The 16,380-nt window shown below is 44.5% G+C and overlaps 1 long non-coding RNA gene across 1 annotated transcript; it reads right to left on the bottom strand.

Moving 5' to 3' along the window:
* Nucleotides 1-2,692: 2,692 nt before the first annotated feature.
* Nucleotides 2,693-5,386, bottom strand: LOC143728849 (uncharacterized). The gene is made up of 3 exons (XR_013199905.1): nt 5,152-5,386; nt 4,730-4,849; nt 2,693-3,374 (listed from the first exon to the last, which is right to left on the bottom strand). It is a non-coding gene; the product is annotated as an uncharacterized LOC143728849 (long non-coding RNA).
* Nucleotides 5,387-16,380: the final 10,994 nt, after the last annotated feature.

Consider the following 16,380-nt stretch of genomic DNA (forward strand, 5'->3'; position numbering starts at 1 on the left):
CGTGCATCCACTTCCGTATTTATACCCGCGCCGCGGGGGCGGAGTGTGTGATGCAAATCACGCACGCCAATTACATTGGCTCGTTCAATAGTACTCGAAGAAGACAGGCTCCCTAGCGTGATCCCATTTCAGTCGCGTCGACTACGTCCGACGTTATCGACTGAAAGGGAACAGTAATTGTTGTCTATTGTTATCCTGACGTGTCCTTAAAAAAACATTCCTGTATATGTTTTGGTCAGAGTTGAAACATTTTTTGTTTTACAGAGAAAACCATCAGAATTTCACAGTCATATCACATTTTCATCAGAACGGTATATTTCCACTAAAAATGCATTTATTAACACCAAATATAGCCTACATTTTTCCAGTTGAATTAGGCAAAAAGCAACAGTTGTGATTTGCATTTAAAAAAAAAGCTATATATTCTATTTACATCATGTAAATGTCACGCTAGTTTGCAATAAGTGTAAATAGCAATTAGATGCTATATTGTGTATTTTTGCAGATTCTGTTTGTATCTCAGTAATTGTGTACATTAACAGGATGCAATAATAGTATAAAGTGTTTTATTAAACACTCATTAGACACTTTATTTCTACTTCATTTTTGTTGAAAATAAATGCCTTTTCGATGTGATTTGTGATACCAAAAGGAATAAATTACAGATTTGAACCAAGGACTTTGAAACAAGCATCAAATAAACAAGGCTTCCAGACTAGTGCCTGTGCCACTGAAGACATTAGGTTGAATTGCGCATCTTTTCTAAACTTCATTGGTAATCCGACACAATGTACTATGTTGTTTTCTTGATTTATAGTCAGTGTTTAGTCTACTATTGTTTTTATGCATGTCATACATATCGTTCGTTTGTTAAAGAGGGGATCTGTCGCTGGACTGTGTTGTTTATAAAATCATATCTTTTTTTTTTTTTTTTTGCCGCTACTTATTTTCACTAAGTGACAATATCAGCATTTTTACGTAATGCTATTTCCATTAGTTTTTATAATTATAATTATCCATGGGTGGTGATGGCGCAGTGGATAAGACACATGTCTTTGGTGTGAGAGACCTGGGTTCGAATCCACTGTGAGATACCAATGTGCCCCTGAGCAAGACACTTAACCCCTAGTTGCTCCAGAGGCGTGCGACCTCTGACATATCTAGCAATTGTAAGTCACTTTGGATAAAAGCGTCAGCTAAATAAAAAATGTAATTATCAAATTTGCAGTAAGTGTAGATGTTATCTATTTTGGCAGAGAGTTGCACCTTAGTATTTTTGTAGATTAACAGGATCCAATAATTATCATAGAGTGCAAATGATTATATTTATTAAAATTGTAAAAGCCTTTCTACACCGACCCCTAAGCCTACCTAATAAACAATGTTCTCTTAATAAAGCACTTTATTTCCACTTTCAAAATTTTCATTGCAAATAAATGGCTTTTTTTATCACAAAAAAGCCAAATCTATAAGCCATATCTCTACCGCACTATTGGATATATTGCTGTCTGTGATTTTGAGAGCCGGGAGACTGCAGCGTACACGGAGTTTATAAAGGTGTTGCCTAAATGGGTGAGATAAATAAATGGTGCTCATAAATGGCTGATTAAAAATCGTATCCTCTATTGAAATTAGCGGAGAGTTACACCCGTACACAGTATTCCTTACGTCATGAGTCATGACTTAAGCGGATAGTCGAAAAAAATACCATGGAAGTCAAAGTTGTCACTAAACTGTTTGGTTACAAACATTAGTAAAAAAAAATTATCTTTGTGGTTAGCAGAACAAATTACTTTATACAACCTGAGAGTACAATACAGATTTTCATTTTCATCACATTAAAGGTAAATAGCAAGCATCCTAACTTAAAATGTGCTAATATTGTTTTTGGCAGAGAAAATACAACTGACTTCAGGATGAATTTGAATGTTTTCAACGAGTAAACTAACAATGTGCAAGAACAGAACTGCAGCAGCTCCCTTCCATAATGACCAAATAAAAAATAAGTGCAATTAGCAACCATTACTGCCAGGTCAGGCACAAAAAGGGTTAAGGGATGCTTTTGTAAAGGAAATTTTCTACAAATGCATATCCAATAAAGATGCAATAATCACTGAACATGCCTTTTTATCATGTCTTCTGAAAACCCTGACACATTCAGAAAGTGTGCACTGCCACAAATAGTTTTTCCACAAATAGGCTTACATGTTTTCATTCCATAATCTTTTTCTAGTGAATTTTTTTATTTAAACCAAATGTACAGGGACATATTTGTATACTGTGTGACAGAAGTAATGTTAAAAAACAAATAAAAAATACTCTTGAAACACAATTTTTTGTAAAATGTTATACAATAAATTATGGTAGCCAGAGTATTGCTGTAAACAACTTCAGCTTTTAATTATAACCTTCAAGATCAAACAATGGAAAAACACTTCCCAGACAAAGTAATGTTTTAGAACACAAATTTGTTCAATAAAAAAAAAAAAGTAAATCCTAATCACATCACAAGGTAATAAAAATGATTTAAGGTACAAAGCGCTGCACTGAAGTACAAAAAAGTCGGTCTGTCCTGTTCTTCAGCGAAATGTCATTCTTCTGAAAGACCTGAATCTGTGGGGACACAAACAGTTATAATTAAAACCCAAACCAAAAGAAGAGCAGAAACAGCAACATGCCTGCCTTTGAAGCAGATTCTTCAAAGCTGTTGTTTATGTCAATGCCAGTGAGCTCTTTAAAGTGTGCTTTCATTCCTGCTGGCTGAAAAAGATATGGCCACTCATCAAGTAAATCTTTGGTTTTCTTTCCAGATTGGATGTTGCTTCTTTGAGAGGTGTAAGTAGAAGTCATTAAGTCATAGATTGTCTTTACATCACTTTCATTATTTTGAAATATTACTAGCAACTTCTCTTTCTTTTCCTGCTGCAATTCGGATGTTTCTCCAACTCGCAGTTGTGGATCAGAATTTTTACAACCATATAACAATTTTTGTTTCTTTGTTGAGACTTCTAGAGTACCACAAAGTGGTGTACTAATAGCTTTTGCTCTTTTAAAATTGTCAATTCTACAAACCAGTTGTTTGAGGAGATAATCATATCCACTTCCTACCTGGGAATTAATCTCATCTCTGAAAGACTTTAGGTATGCAATCACCATTTGTCGGGCTATTTCGGATACATGTTTTTTTGCTGGACATTTGCTGACTTCCAGGATCTCAGAAGCAACAATGCGGACCAACTGTCTTCTCTCAGAGCAACTTGGCCTTTCGCCATTTTGCAACTTTTCCATAAAACTTGCTGGCATTTTTTGCCATGGAACATTAAAACTATAATGCCAGTCATGGTCATGAAACGAAGTTTCACAGCTACTGTCACCTAGAAGATAAACCAATGTCCACAGGTTACAGGATGAACACTTTTCATGCAGCTGTAATTTTTTGGCAAAATTGCCTATTCCCAAGCTGCAGATTTATTAGGGGTGTAACGATACCCTCATGTCACGATTCGATACATATCACGATACTGAACTCACTATACGATATTATTGCAATACTCCAAGACATATGATAAAAGGTTAACAAAAAATGTACTGTTGATTAAAATGCTAACTTTGATATTACATTATGGGTTTAAATGAATAGGCTTGGACTCTGTGCTTTTAACCCAAGGACACAATACATATTGTCACTATCAACGATACGTATTGTTTCATTTTTGTATTGCGATATATTGTGGCACGATATATTGTTACACCCCTAAGATTTATTGAAGTTTAATAACGGACAAACAGAGATGGCATGGGGCTTTGTGGGTTGTTCATGTGCCACTATATAGAGTATGCATTTAAAGTGGTGCACAGACTTGATTTATGTCCGCAGTGCATTATTGTCAGAGGGGAGACTGTTGTGCATTTTTCACAGGGACCGCAGGACCACAGTGCAACAAATCACTAGTGTGAAATGGGCACATTTAATGTGTTGCTGGTGATTTGCTGCACTTTGGCCCTGTAGTTGCTCTGAACAATGCACAACAGTCTTCACTCTCCGCTGGCATAAGCTGCGGACTCAACTGGAGACGTTTTGGCCATTCATGCACCAGGTAATCACCACGGTGGCACATGTACGGATCACAATGTATGCAATTTACAAAATCAATGTTTTGAGGCCCCGTGCCATCACAGTTTGATTTGTACCATCAAATTATACTAGTCAAAATATTAAGAGGATCAAAACCTTTCATAATAGTCGTCTTAAAAACCAATACCCAAAACTCTTCAAATGTTGAGTAGTGTACAATAAATCTGCAGATTTGTATACATATACACATATACAAACCCTGTTGGAATGTGTAGCTCTCATGAAATCCAAAATGAGCCAATATTTGGCATGACATTTCAAAATGCCTCACTTTCAACATTTGATATGTTATCTATATTCTATTATGAATAAAATATAAGTTTATGAGATTTGTAAATTATTCCATTCCTTTTTTACTCACAATTTCTACAGTGTCCCAACTTTTTTGGAATCTGGTTTGTACATATATCGCTCTGTGAACTGCACGTGTGGCTCAATTTGTTTGCCAGGCGTGCTAAAGGCTGGGCATGCTCACATTGCAAATTCTCTGTATATAAATTACAAGAATTGACGAATTACAAGAATTGACAAATTACATGTTTTGCTTTCAAAATGTTTGTGGATTGTTTAATGTTGTATCAGCGTTTTACTCACGTCTTCCACTTGAGGTGCTGGATGGTGAAATTGAGCATCCAGGAGCAGGTGAACCTGATGCATCAGAAGTGTATTCAGCAGACAAATCATTGGCAGTGTTTTGCAGAGTGGAACCAATATCTACATGGCATAAACAAAAACTGCATTAAAAACCATACTGCAGAAACAAGAAACACATTGACATACTGTAATACAGTAAAGAGTACAGCTAACAAAGTACAGAATGAAAGAGACTGGGGTGTTGTTTTTCCAGTTCATCTAATTGTATGCATGTACACAAGTCAACATTTAAAGTGGATCAAACCTTTCATAATAGTTGTCTTAAAACCAATACCTGTTCTTGTGAACTTAATTAACTTTTTGATCCGCTTCAAATGTTGACTAGTGTATATGTAAAAACAACCATGATTTTAAAAACTTACTTGGGATTTGGGCTATTAGTTTTCTTGCTTCAATCGTCTCAGAAAGCCACCTAGATCATCATCTTTCAAAAACAGTAGGTCATCTATGGTGTCCACACCTAGGCTGTTCAAACCCTCTATGGCTAGCTTTGAAGTTATAGGGTTTGGGAACACATTCTCAATAAAAATCAACAATGCATCCATTTCTGTTGGGAGAGGACAGTTTATCCTTTTTACAGATGAACAATGCTGTGCTTCAGAGGACCTTCAGTCCCATAAAACTGTACTCATTTAAGGGATAATAATCCAGACATTCCTCAGCATTCACACAAAATAATTCCTTTGTCGCAGACAAAATCTCATAAAGTCCATAATCGTGCAAATACACTGAGGGGCGGGGAGTCACAAGGAAAGTCACCTCATCATCTTTCACGAAAATCAGCTCAATCTGTCCAAACTGTAAAATAGAATCCTCCTCTTCACATTTAAGGCAAATTAAGTTCCCTTTTGTTGTCACTCCGAGTTACGTCGGATGACGACAAATGGGGTTTCGCTTAGAACACCTATCGACTTCGAGTATTACAAAACGAGCCAATGGCAAAGAAATGCCATGGGTCTGCGGAATTTGCATGACGTAACTCCGCCCCACCTCGTGGGTATAAAAGGAGGACGCCGGCAACAGGCAGATATGTTTTCGCTTCGGAGCCAAGAGCATTTCTTCACTCTACAGTCATCTCTGACTTCGCTCTACGAGACGAGCTTCTCTCTCCGGTGTTGGTGTGACGGCGATCTGCAGCGAGCTCACAGTGCCTGCTGATCTGTGCAGTAATCTGCCAGTGTGTGTGTGTCTCCCTGTGCGCTTCAACATCGCGGAGTTTTTTTCTCTCCTCTCATAAAAGAGCTCGCACGCGGCACGTCTTTTTAAAGACGGCTCGCCCGTGCATTTCTGGTTGCAGCGGACTGGTATCGGACTCTGATGGGCACGAGCGCTGTCTAGTGTGTTTGATCATGCTTGAACAGCGCTCGTGGGTGACTCATGTTCTCGCAAGGGAACGTGATCATCGCGTCATAAATAGGTCGAGACTCGGTGAACTCGCAAGAGTGAGAGTCCCCTCATCCACCCCCCGATCTTCGGCGGGTGGCCAGGGTGACCTGAGGGTTACGGTCTGGAACAAGGCGCTGACTATGTGTCCGTGACCCCAGCCCCCCTCTTCAATGACGGTGCCCGCCAGTGAACTGCTGATTCCCGCGAGTCTACCCTCTGGTGGCCCGCGTGTTTCAGTTGAAGCTACAGAGGAAGATGCCATGTCTGTTGCAGCATCACTAGGTGGGCTTGAGTCTTCTGGAAGTGAGGGCTCGTCACAGCTGCCACCTTCCGGTGTGCATACGGCTGTGCCTGAGTCTGATCCGGAGATGACGGCCATGCTTTCCTGGGACGATTGGTTTTGGGTAAGGCCGCCGACCCTCGTCCGTGGCAAACCCCAATACCTCTCTTCCCGGACGTGCATGATGAGATCTCGAAGTCCTAGAAGACCCCCTTGTCTTCTCAGGACCGCTCGCTGATCTCATCCGCCTTTCCTTCCCTCGATGGGGCCGCTGCCCTTGGGTACACTGGGGTTCCCCCGGCTGAACGCTCTGTTGCGATGCTATGTGTCCTCAGAGTGCTTCTTCTCGGCGCAATCCTAAGCACCCGCCCGTGGCCTGTAGTTTTTCGTCTACGCTTGTGGCGAGATCCTATAGTGCCACGGGACTGGCAGCCGCCTCTCTGCATGCCATGGTCATTCTGCTGGTCCACCTGACCCAGATGCTCATGGACTTGCACGAGGGCGGGACTGACCCAGGGCTCTTCACTGAGCTGCGCGCCGTCACTGACCTTGCTCTCCGAGCGACGAAAGTGGCCGTACGCTCCCTGGGTCAGGTGATGCTCACCATTCTGTGGCTGAACCTGTCTGATGTGCTGGATGTCGCGCGGACCCGTCTGTCCGACATTCCCATATCCCAGGTCGGCCTCTCCGGCGGTGCGGTTGAGGGCTTGACCAACAGCTCTCAGCCGCTCATGAGCAGACTGACGTTGATTCCGTCCCGACTGCCCCGCCGTCCGCCCAGGTCCCTCGGTCTGCCCACCGCCGAAGGCGCCCTCCCACGGCTCCCACCCCGCCCGTTCACCCGGGCCGGCTCTGGGGGCCGCGGGCGGACGCCACAGCCCCTCTCCATCCCCGCCCCCCGCTACACGCCGGGTTAAGCGGCGCTCCTGAGACGGGCTCCTCGGGGATGGAGCAGACTGAGGTTGACTCTGTCCCGACGGCCCCGCCGTCCGCTCAGGTCCCTCGGTCTGCCCACCGCCGTGGGCGCCCCCCGCGGCTCCCACCCCGCCCGCTCAGCCGGGCCGGCTCTGGAGGCCGCGATCGGACGCCAAAACAGTCCTCTCCAGCCCCGCCCCCCGCTACACGCCGGGTTAAGCGGCGCTCTTGGGATGGGCTCCTCAGAGATGGGACTCAGTTCTTTCCAGGAGCTGGTAGCAGGACCACTCCTTTCCCCGGGTTAGGGCCGGGGAAGAATCCTTATTCTCCAAAGAACTGACTCTCCCGTCTCTGAGCACAGAGAGTTCGGACGTCACAGAGCGCCGCCCACATGCCGTGCTCTCCTCGTCCCCCTCTGTCCCGGAGGTGGTTGACACGGCGTGCCGTCCACGACCGCTTCGCCCCTGTCCCCCTCTGTCGCCAGACCCTTGACAGAGCAGGCCCCCGTGGAACGCTGGTCCTTCCCTGGCCTCCTCTGTCAGGGTGCGGTTTTGACCTTGCCCCCACTCCGGGCCGCTATGCCGTCCACGTCTGGGCCGGTCATTCCGCTTCGCTGCACCACCGGGGGGACGTCTGTGGTTCTCGACGCCGCTGGCACAGTTGGGAGCCTGCCTAGAGCTTCCCTATCTGTTCCGCTGGGTCGCGCGAACCATCGGCTCGGCTATGCGATTCAGTTCGCACGGTCTCCTCCCCACTTCAGGGGAGTCCGCTCCACTTTGGTCGATGGCTATGCCCTATCATGAGAGCGGAGGTTGCTACCCTACTGGCGAAGGGTGCGATTGAGACTGTCCCTCCAGCCGAAAGGAGGTCCGGGTCTACAGCCCCTACCTCATTGTCCCGGAGAAGTCTGGTGGGTTACGGCCAATCCTGGTCCGAACCGCTCCCTTCACAGGCTGCCGTTCAAGATGCTCCTGGCCAAACGCATTTCTGGATGTGTGCGGCCACAGGATTGGTTTGCAGCGATCGACCTGAAGGACGCCTACTTTTATGTCTCCGTTCTCCCTTGACTCAGAACATACCTACGGTTTGCTGTCAGGGCGCGCGCATATCAGTACGCTGTTTTCCCATTCGGGCTAGCCCTGTCTCTTCGCGCCTTCACAAGGTTGTTGAGGCTGCCTTTGTTCCTCCATGGGAACACGGGGTTCGCATCCTGAACTATCTCGTGACTGGCTGTCTTAAGCTCACTCCTGAGACCAGGTTTGCGAATACAGGGACCCAGTGCTCCGGCACCTAGCTCGTCTGGGCCTTCGGGTCAACCGGGGAAGGAGTAGACTTTGCCCCGTGCAGAGGAGCTCTTTTCTCGGTATGGACTTGGTCGCCTTCTCCACTCAGCCATTGCTGACTTGCCTGAGACTATCAAGCGCAAGAGTGCGGTTCCACTGAAGTTTCTTCAGAGGCTCCTGGGGCATATGGCATCTGCAGCCGCGGTTTGCCGCTCAGATTGCTTCATATGAGACCGCTTCAGCTTTGGCTCCGCGACCGAGTCCCGAGGTGGGCATGGCAACACAGCACCCTCCGAGTACCAGTTACTCCGACCTGCCGTCAGACCTTCACCCCGTGGTCGAACCTCAGTTTTCTACGGGCCGGAGTGCCCCTGGAACGAGCTTCACGGCATGTTGTTGTAACGACAGATGCCTCCTCCACTGGCTGGGGTGCCATGTGCAATGGACGTGCTGCCGCGGGCTCCTGGACAGGACCCCGACGCCTCTGGCACGTCAATTGCCTCGAGTTGCTGGCCGTACGTCTTGCTTTGCGCCGCTTCCGGGCCGTGCTCAAGAACCAACACGTACTAGTCCGTTCAGACTATACCGCCACTGTAGCGTACATCAACCATCAAGGTGGTCTACGCTCCCGCCGTATGTCGCAACTCGCCCGCCACCTCCTCATATAGAGTCAGAAGCATCTGAGGTCGCTTCATGCCATTATATCCCCGGAGCCCTGAACTGTGCAGCCGACGAGCTCTCACGGCTTCAGCCCCTCCCGGATGATTGGCGACTCCATCCCCAGTCGGTTCAGCTGATTTGGGACCAGTTCGGGGACGCACAGTTAGATCTGTTTGCCTCTCACGACTCGGCCCATTGCGACCTGTATTATTCCCTGACCGAGGGCACGCTCGGCACGGATGCACTGGCGCACAGCTGGCCGCGGGGCCGCAAATATGCGTTTCCCCCAGTTAGCCTTCTTGCGCAGACCCTGCGCAAGGTCAGGGAGGACGAGGAGCAGGTCATTCTGGTCGCGCCATACTGGCCCGCCCGGACCTGGTTCTCCGAACTAGTACTCCTCGCGACAGCACCTCCCTGGCCGATTCCCCTGAGGAAGGACCTCCTTTCTCAGGGACGGGGCACCCTATGGCACCCTCGTCCCGATCTCTGGAACCTCCACGTGTGGCTCCTGGACGGGACGAAGCAGGTTTGAGTACCCTTCCACCTACGGTGGCGGCTACAATCACTTCCGCTAGAGCGTCGTCCACGAGACACGTCTATGCGTTGAAGTGGAACCTCTTCGTCAACTGGTGCTCTTCTCACCGAGAAGACCCCCGGAGATGTTCGATTAGTGTCGTGCTTTCCTTCCTTCAAGATAGACTGGAGCGAGGGCTGTCTCCCTCCACCCTGAAAGTCTATGTTGCCGCTATTGCCGCACACCATGACCCGGTCGAAGGTAAGTCTGTTGGAAGGCACGACCTGATCATCAGGTTCCTGAGAGGAGCGAGGAGACTGAATCCTCCTCGTCCTCCTCTCGTTCCCTCTTGGGACCTCTCAGTGGTTCGAACTGCCCTGCGGAGTGCTCCCTTTGAGCCGTTGCAATCAGTGGAGCTTAAGTTCCTGTCTACGAAGACAGCGCTCCTGGTTGCATTGGTCTCCATTAAGAGGGTGGGGGACCTGCACGCATTCTCCGTTGACGAAGCGTGCCTGGAATTTGGGCCGGCTTACTCTCACGTGATCCTGAGACCCCGGCCTGGATATGTGCCCGAGGTTCCTACCACTCCCTTCCGGGACCAGATGGTGAACCTGCAAGCGCTGCCCCCGGAGGAGGCAGACCCAGCCTTGGCACTGCTCTGTCCAGTACGCGCCCTCCACGCCTATGTAGACAGGACGCAGTGTTTCAGGACCTCAGACCAGCTCTTTGTCTGTTATGGTGGGAAGCTGAAGGGAAAGGCTCTCTCCAAGCAAAGGTTGTCTCACTGGATAGTGGACGCCATTGCTTTGGCATACCAGCAGCAAGGTCGACCGTGCCCCCTTGGTGTGACTGCCCACTCCACCCGGAGTGTGGCATCCTATTGGGCTCTAGCGCATGGCGCCTCGCTAACAGACATCTGCAGAGCTGCAGGCTGGGCGACACCTAACACATTCGCCAGATTGTACAATCTCCGAGTGGAGCCAGTGTCCTCTCATGTACTCGCTTCAACCGGCTAGTACTGGACCCGCTCAGGTGTCTTCGCTTGCTCGCCATTCCACTCCACGGACTGGATACGTGCGATATTCTCCTCAGGTGAGCTTCCCCGAAAGCCCTGAGTCCCTCCAGCACTCCTGACGTTGGCGCCAGTGTCTATTGCCTGTGCGTCGGCTAGGTGCCTCCCGTGTGCATGGTCCCTCCCCTGAGCGACCCCCACATGTGTATTTCCACTGTAAGCCTCTTGAGCATGTGTCTTTCCCTTGGCAAGCCACCTTGCCACCCCTGGGGTTGAAATATTTCACCTGCGGCTGGACACCCCAGTGTTCTCCATGTCTCCTTCGGGTCACATGTGTATTCTCCAAGTCCCCCCCCCTCTGGGTTGGCAGTAATTGCATATTTCCCCTGAATTTGGGATATGCTCCCCAGTGTACCTTGGTATTCCTGTGCTAAATAGGAGTCCTTCGTCCGTGCCAGTCTCGCGACAGTGATCTCAGATTTACGCAGGGCACTGGAAGACAGCTGATAAGGTGGCGTGATTAGACTGGTAACCCCATTCGTCGTCATCCGACGTAACTCGGAGTGACAACGAAAGGGAACGTCTCGGTTACGTATGTAACCCTCTTTCCCTGAGTAGGGAACGGAGACGTTACGTCTGCCTGCCACTTTCCGCTGTACCGCGGGGATTGCCTGAGCTCAGTCTTGGCTCCTCAGCGAAGAAACATATCTGCCTGTTGCCGGCGTCCTCCTTTTATACCCACGAGGTGGGGCGGAGTTACGTCATGCAAATTCCGCAGACCCATGGCATTTCTTTGCCATTGGCTCGTTTTGTAATACTCGAAGTCGATAGGTGTTCTAAGCGAAACCCCATTCGTCGTCATCCGACGTAACGTCTCCGTTCCCTACTCAGGGAACGAGGGTTACATACGTAACCGAGACGTTTCCTTCCCTGTACAGGGTACCCTTGTATTCTACCCATGTTGAAACAAAGTCTGGTTCATTAAGCAAGCTTGTCTCAACAGCTTTGCACACAGCATCACTGTACAAATGAGGAGAGTATGTGGCCAAGTCAACACTTTTAAGCTTTGGTGAAAAAAATGAACGTGAGTGAAGATATGCTTGAAGAAGTTGATGGTTGTGTGACAATGTCTTGCATACATTTTTGAAGTTCTGTGTTCTTCTCACACTTCTTTTTACGTAGGAATGTTTGCTTTCAAATCTCAATGACCATAAACGAATTAAAGGTCCAAGACTTAAAATGAGTGAAGCATGTAATGATGTTTTGGTTTCAAATTTTCACCAGGAAACAGCTCCTTTCTTGTTTCCAGATATTCTGGTATTAAGACATTGAGATATGCAATCTGTGCAGTGGTAATCTTGGGAGCACACACAAGCTGTGTATATGAAAACAACTTCTTTTTTACAAAGTATTCCAAGAAAATGGCAAGATCAATAGCTACAACGCCTTCAAACATGTCGTGGCCAAGGCTTGGGGGAAGGCCAGGCTGAGCAACATGAAAATATTTGAGAGAGTTGAAAATCGAGTCAAACTTCCAACCCATTTACAACATTTTCTTCGGTCGTCCTTAGAGTTTCCACTGCCGCCTTATAGGACTCAACTATGCGATTGGGAAAGTCTACACACACATTCTGAAGTTCACTGCGAGATACCAAGCAATACCTAAAGCAATGCTTGGCAGTACTGAAGTTCTGTGTGTAACCACCGATGCAGTGGGACCCCAACTTATCACCGATAATTGCCACTATTGTTGCACGTACTATGTCACCTGAAGGTGTCACAAATCCATGCTCTTCAAGATCTTTGACATCTGCCAACAACTTAGCAAAAATCTTGGCTTGACCAAAATAGTTAAAGTCTCTCTCATAACACAAAAGTGATAACTGAATGTTATCAATGCATGATTTGTAAAATGGCTCAAAGTTGCCAAGTGTAAAATACACTCCAATCATTTTGTGTCTTTTTTAGCTGACCCAAGGCAGCTAAATCTCAAATCACAATCTCAAAGGCATCCTGGTACAAGATAGGTTGGATTGTAATCTCAGGCTGCTTAAACAAGTCATTGGATTTAAATACAGAGCCATCACAGATGTCAGAGAACACAGAAGAGTGTACATGCTGATGTTTGGCACACCGCTCCCACACCACTGGGTCTATTAACATGGTTTTTAAAGTGTTCTTCAATGGAATATACTGTGCATAACATTGGTTTCGGTTCTCATCACGACCAAGGCACATACTTTGTGGATGCACGTACGAAAACTTTTTCTGATAATACTGTCGTCTTTGGTATTCTGTGGAAAGTAATGAATTACAATCTGAATGTAAATCTTGGCCTTGCAAAGTCTGCACCACAGATTCAAAATCACATTGGCCCTCATTTATCAAAAGTGCGTACACCAAATTTCCAGCGTACACCTGGCGTACACCCAAAACCACGGTGACTTTGATATTTATCAATATTGACGTTGGCGTACGGCAGGCTCAAATCCTACGCCAGGTCAGGAGGTGGTGTACATGTACGCACGTTTTGAGTTAGTGCGGAAATGTGCAGAAAAACAATTCATAACAACACAAAACGCACTGACAAACTAAAAGATATGAGGAGCTCTTTTCCAAAACGCCATTTTTAAAAATAAATTTGTATTTTAGTTCTATTAATAAACTAGTGTTGTGTCTGCAAAGATGAAATTGATGATCACCATCTCCGTAGTGAACGCACCTATAGAGAGAGTAGCCTATTTCTTTTCGTTTATAATTGTTTCGTTTAAAGACATTTCAAGCTTTCTTTATAGATATATTTCTCATGTCTATGAGGCATATACTGAGTTTCGGTTAATTTGTGATGAGATGCGCTCCAGTTCACGTGCAATGCAAGGGACCGCGCCAGCGCCTCCATGTCATGACTCATGATTACATAGTCTGCTATTTGCTTCTTATTTATTAAATCCAGGCAATTGGTTGATGAAAAAAATATTAAAATTAAGATATTAAGGCCAAAATCATGTCTAAGCATGTCTCCCGATATATTGCGCATCCTATCTTAGTCTATGTTCACTTTTCATAATAAACATAGAAGGGGAAAAAATAACATTATAATTTTTTAACAAATATGAAACTAAATGCACTTAGTTAATGGCTACAACACGTAGCCTAATAGTAGGCCTGAATATTGTTATCATTACTTTTTTCTAAGTTCGGCACGAATTACTATAAGCCTAAATGTGTTACTAAATGATTTGAATGTATTTTTAACATTGTTGTATTTAAGGACTGTATCTGTGTGTTATTTTTAAATTATTTGTTTTATGTGGTGGACAATATTGGAATGTGACATTGGAAATATTTATTTTATTTTTACTATTTAATTTATTTTACTATTTATTTTGTTTGGCTTTTATTTATTTCATGCAGTTGCACTTATTTAATTTATATTAATTTATAGTATGAGTCCCTGATTATATGTTGCATGTTCTCTTGTTGTTGTTTTTTTAGACAAAAAATGGATGGATTTATAGCGTTTTGAAAAAAAAATACAATTAACTTTGAATTTATCATCAACAATATTGTTGTTTGATTTAATAATAATTTTTCATGATGGTGATGGTCTCGATCTCCAGAGAAGTGTCTCCTCTTTGCCGTCTTCCGTGTGTCCATGGCGTAAAATGAGGGCGTGGGGGAAGCGGATACCTGAATATATAGGGGCGTGTTATTCTAATGTTCATGTACAATGACTTTGCGTTACATTTTGTCAATTTGCTTCATGTCTGTGTAAGATTTGATGATTAACATATCCCTTAACTGTCTTCAGAGAGCAATCTCAAAATTTGGACAAATACATCATCATCATCATAAGTAAAAAAAAAAATATTTTTTTATGTAAGAAACGCAAGAACATCTAAAAAGAGTAACGTGATCAGACATGATAATGAATATAGATATGTGATGAATGGTATCTAACCATTTTCTCTCTTATTTTTTAAAGCCATCAAAATGGAGATTGAATTGGAGACCATTGTTCTGTTCGAAGTGTAGTTTGTGGAAGATGCAAATTATGCAATGATGAAATTAATTTGAATTGTCAATGTTGTATTTTAAGCATATAAGCAGTGTTCAGATGATTGTACTGTAGCACTGTTTAAAGTTTTTAATATTGTTATTTACAATGGAAACTACTGTAACAGAAGAAAATAAAGAGGGAAAATTCAAATGATATAATGACTTTTTGTGTGACATATAACATACATTTCATGAACTACATATACAATTATCTGTAAGCCATAATCAATGTTGTACATGCCTTTCAAAATTATGGTCCATCACAGTTCATTTTCTCAAATAACAGTCAACAGATGTTATTTCAAATAACGGTCAACACATGTTATTTCAATTTACAGTCAAAATCTGTTAAATAATGATTAAAACATGATTTCATTTTCAGTCAAAACATGCTTTATGAAGTAATGGTGTAATTTATATCTACATTCAAATCATGTTTGGTTAAACAACTGCTACACCATGTTTTTACATTTACAGTTAAAACATGTTTTATTAAATAAGGGTTTAATCATGTTACGTGAACTTACAGTCAAATAATGCCATTACATTTAATGGTCTATGCATATATTTGCAATTATACAGACAAAATATGTTATTTCAGATTACGTTTTAAACATTTAATAGTACTGTACGGTCAATGTTCTTGTTACATGTTGCTTTGTAAACAAGTTACTTCAGTTCATGGGGTTTTACCATTATTTTCATTTATGGCAAACGTTTCGCACCCTGTGCTGCCATGCATTTGCTCTGTTTTTTCTGTGGGTTTTTTTACAGTGTATGATGAACTGCAACCGACATCAAGAAAGGTCATGAAATCAATAGCCTACCCTGCTACAATGAATTTACAACAAAAACACACTGGCAGGTATTTAAGTACAGATAAAGCTTTGTGGAATTTTTCGGTTCGCGTACCTACCCAAAGTGATAAGATAAAATAAAAATTCTGCATCAAAATTTATAGACAAGTAGTTTGTTTAGGCATGGTTTGTAAGGAATTATAAACCTGCACACATATATTCAAACGCACATAACTATAGAATCAATTCTTAATGCGCATGTGAACGCCATCAGCGTCTATCACAGGAGTAGTAATACCATTCGGCTAATGCCAAAATGATTTATGACCCTATGATTGACAGGTGGGCGGGGCTAACCTTTGACCTTCCGGAGGGTGTTCCGGAGGTCCTTTGATGTAGGGATTAACCTTTGACCTTCCGGAGGGGTTGTTCCGGAGGTCCTTTGATGTAGGGATTAACCTTTGACATTCTGGAGGATGTTCCGGAGGTCCTTTAATGTAGGGATTAACCTTTGACCTATCGATCGATCAAGTTGACAGTTGTCTTTGATCGTGGGGTATGACAGTTGTCTTTGATCTGTGGGTATGATATATCAAGTTGACAGTTGTCTTTGCTCCATTGATTTTAGCCTATTGACCCCGGGGGGGAAATAACTTCTTGCTGTGGGAAATCCCCTCCATGCCAG

Source organism: Siphateles boraxobius, unplaced genomic scaffold, assembly GCF_051911475.1.
Source record: "Siphateles boraxobius isolate OS27281-9 unplaced genomic scaffold, OSU_SipBor_1 8, whole genome shotgun sequence".
Classification (NCBI taxonomy): domain Eukaryota; kingdom Metazoa; phylum Chordata; class Actinopteri; order Cypriniformes; family Leuciscidae; genus Siphateles; species Siphateles boraxobius.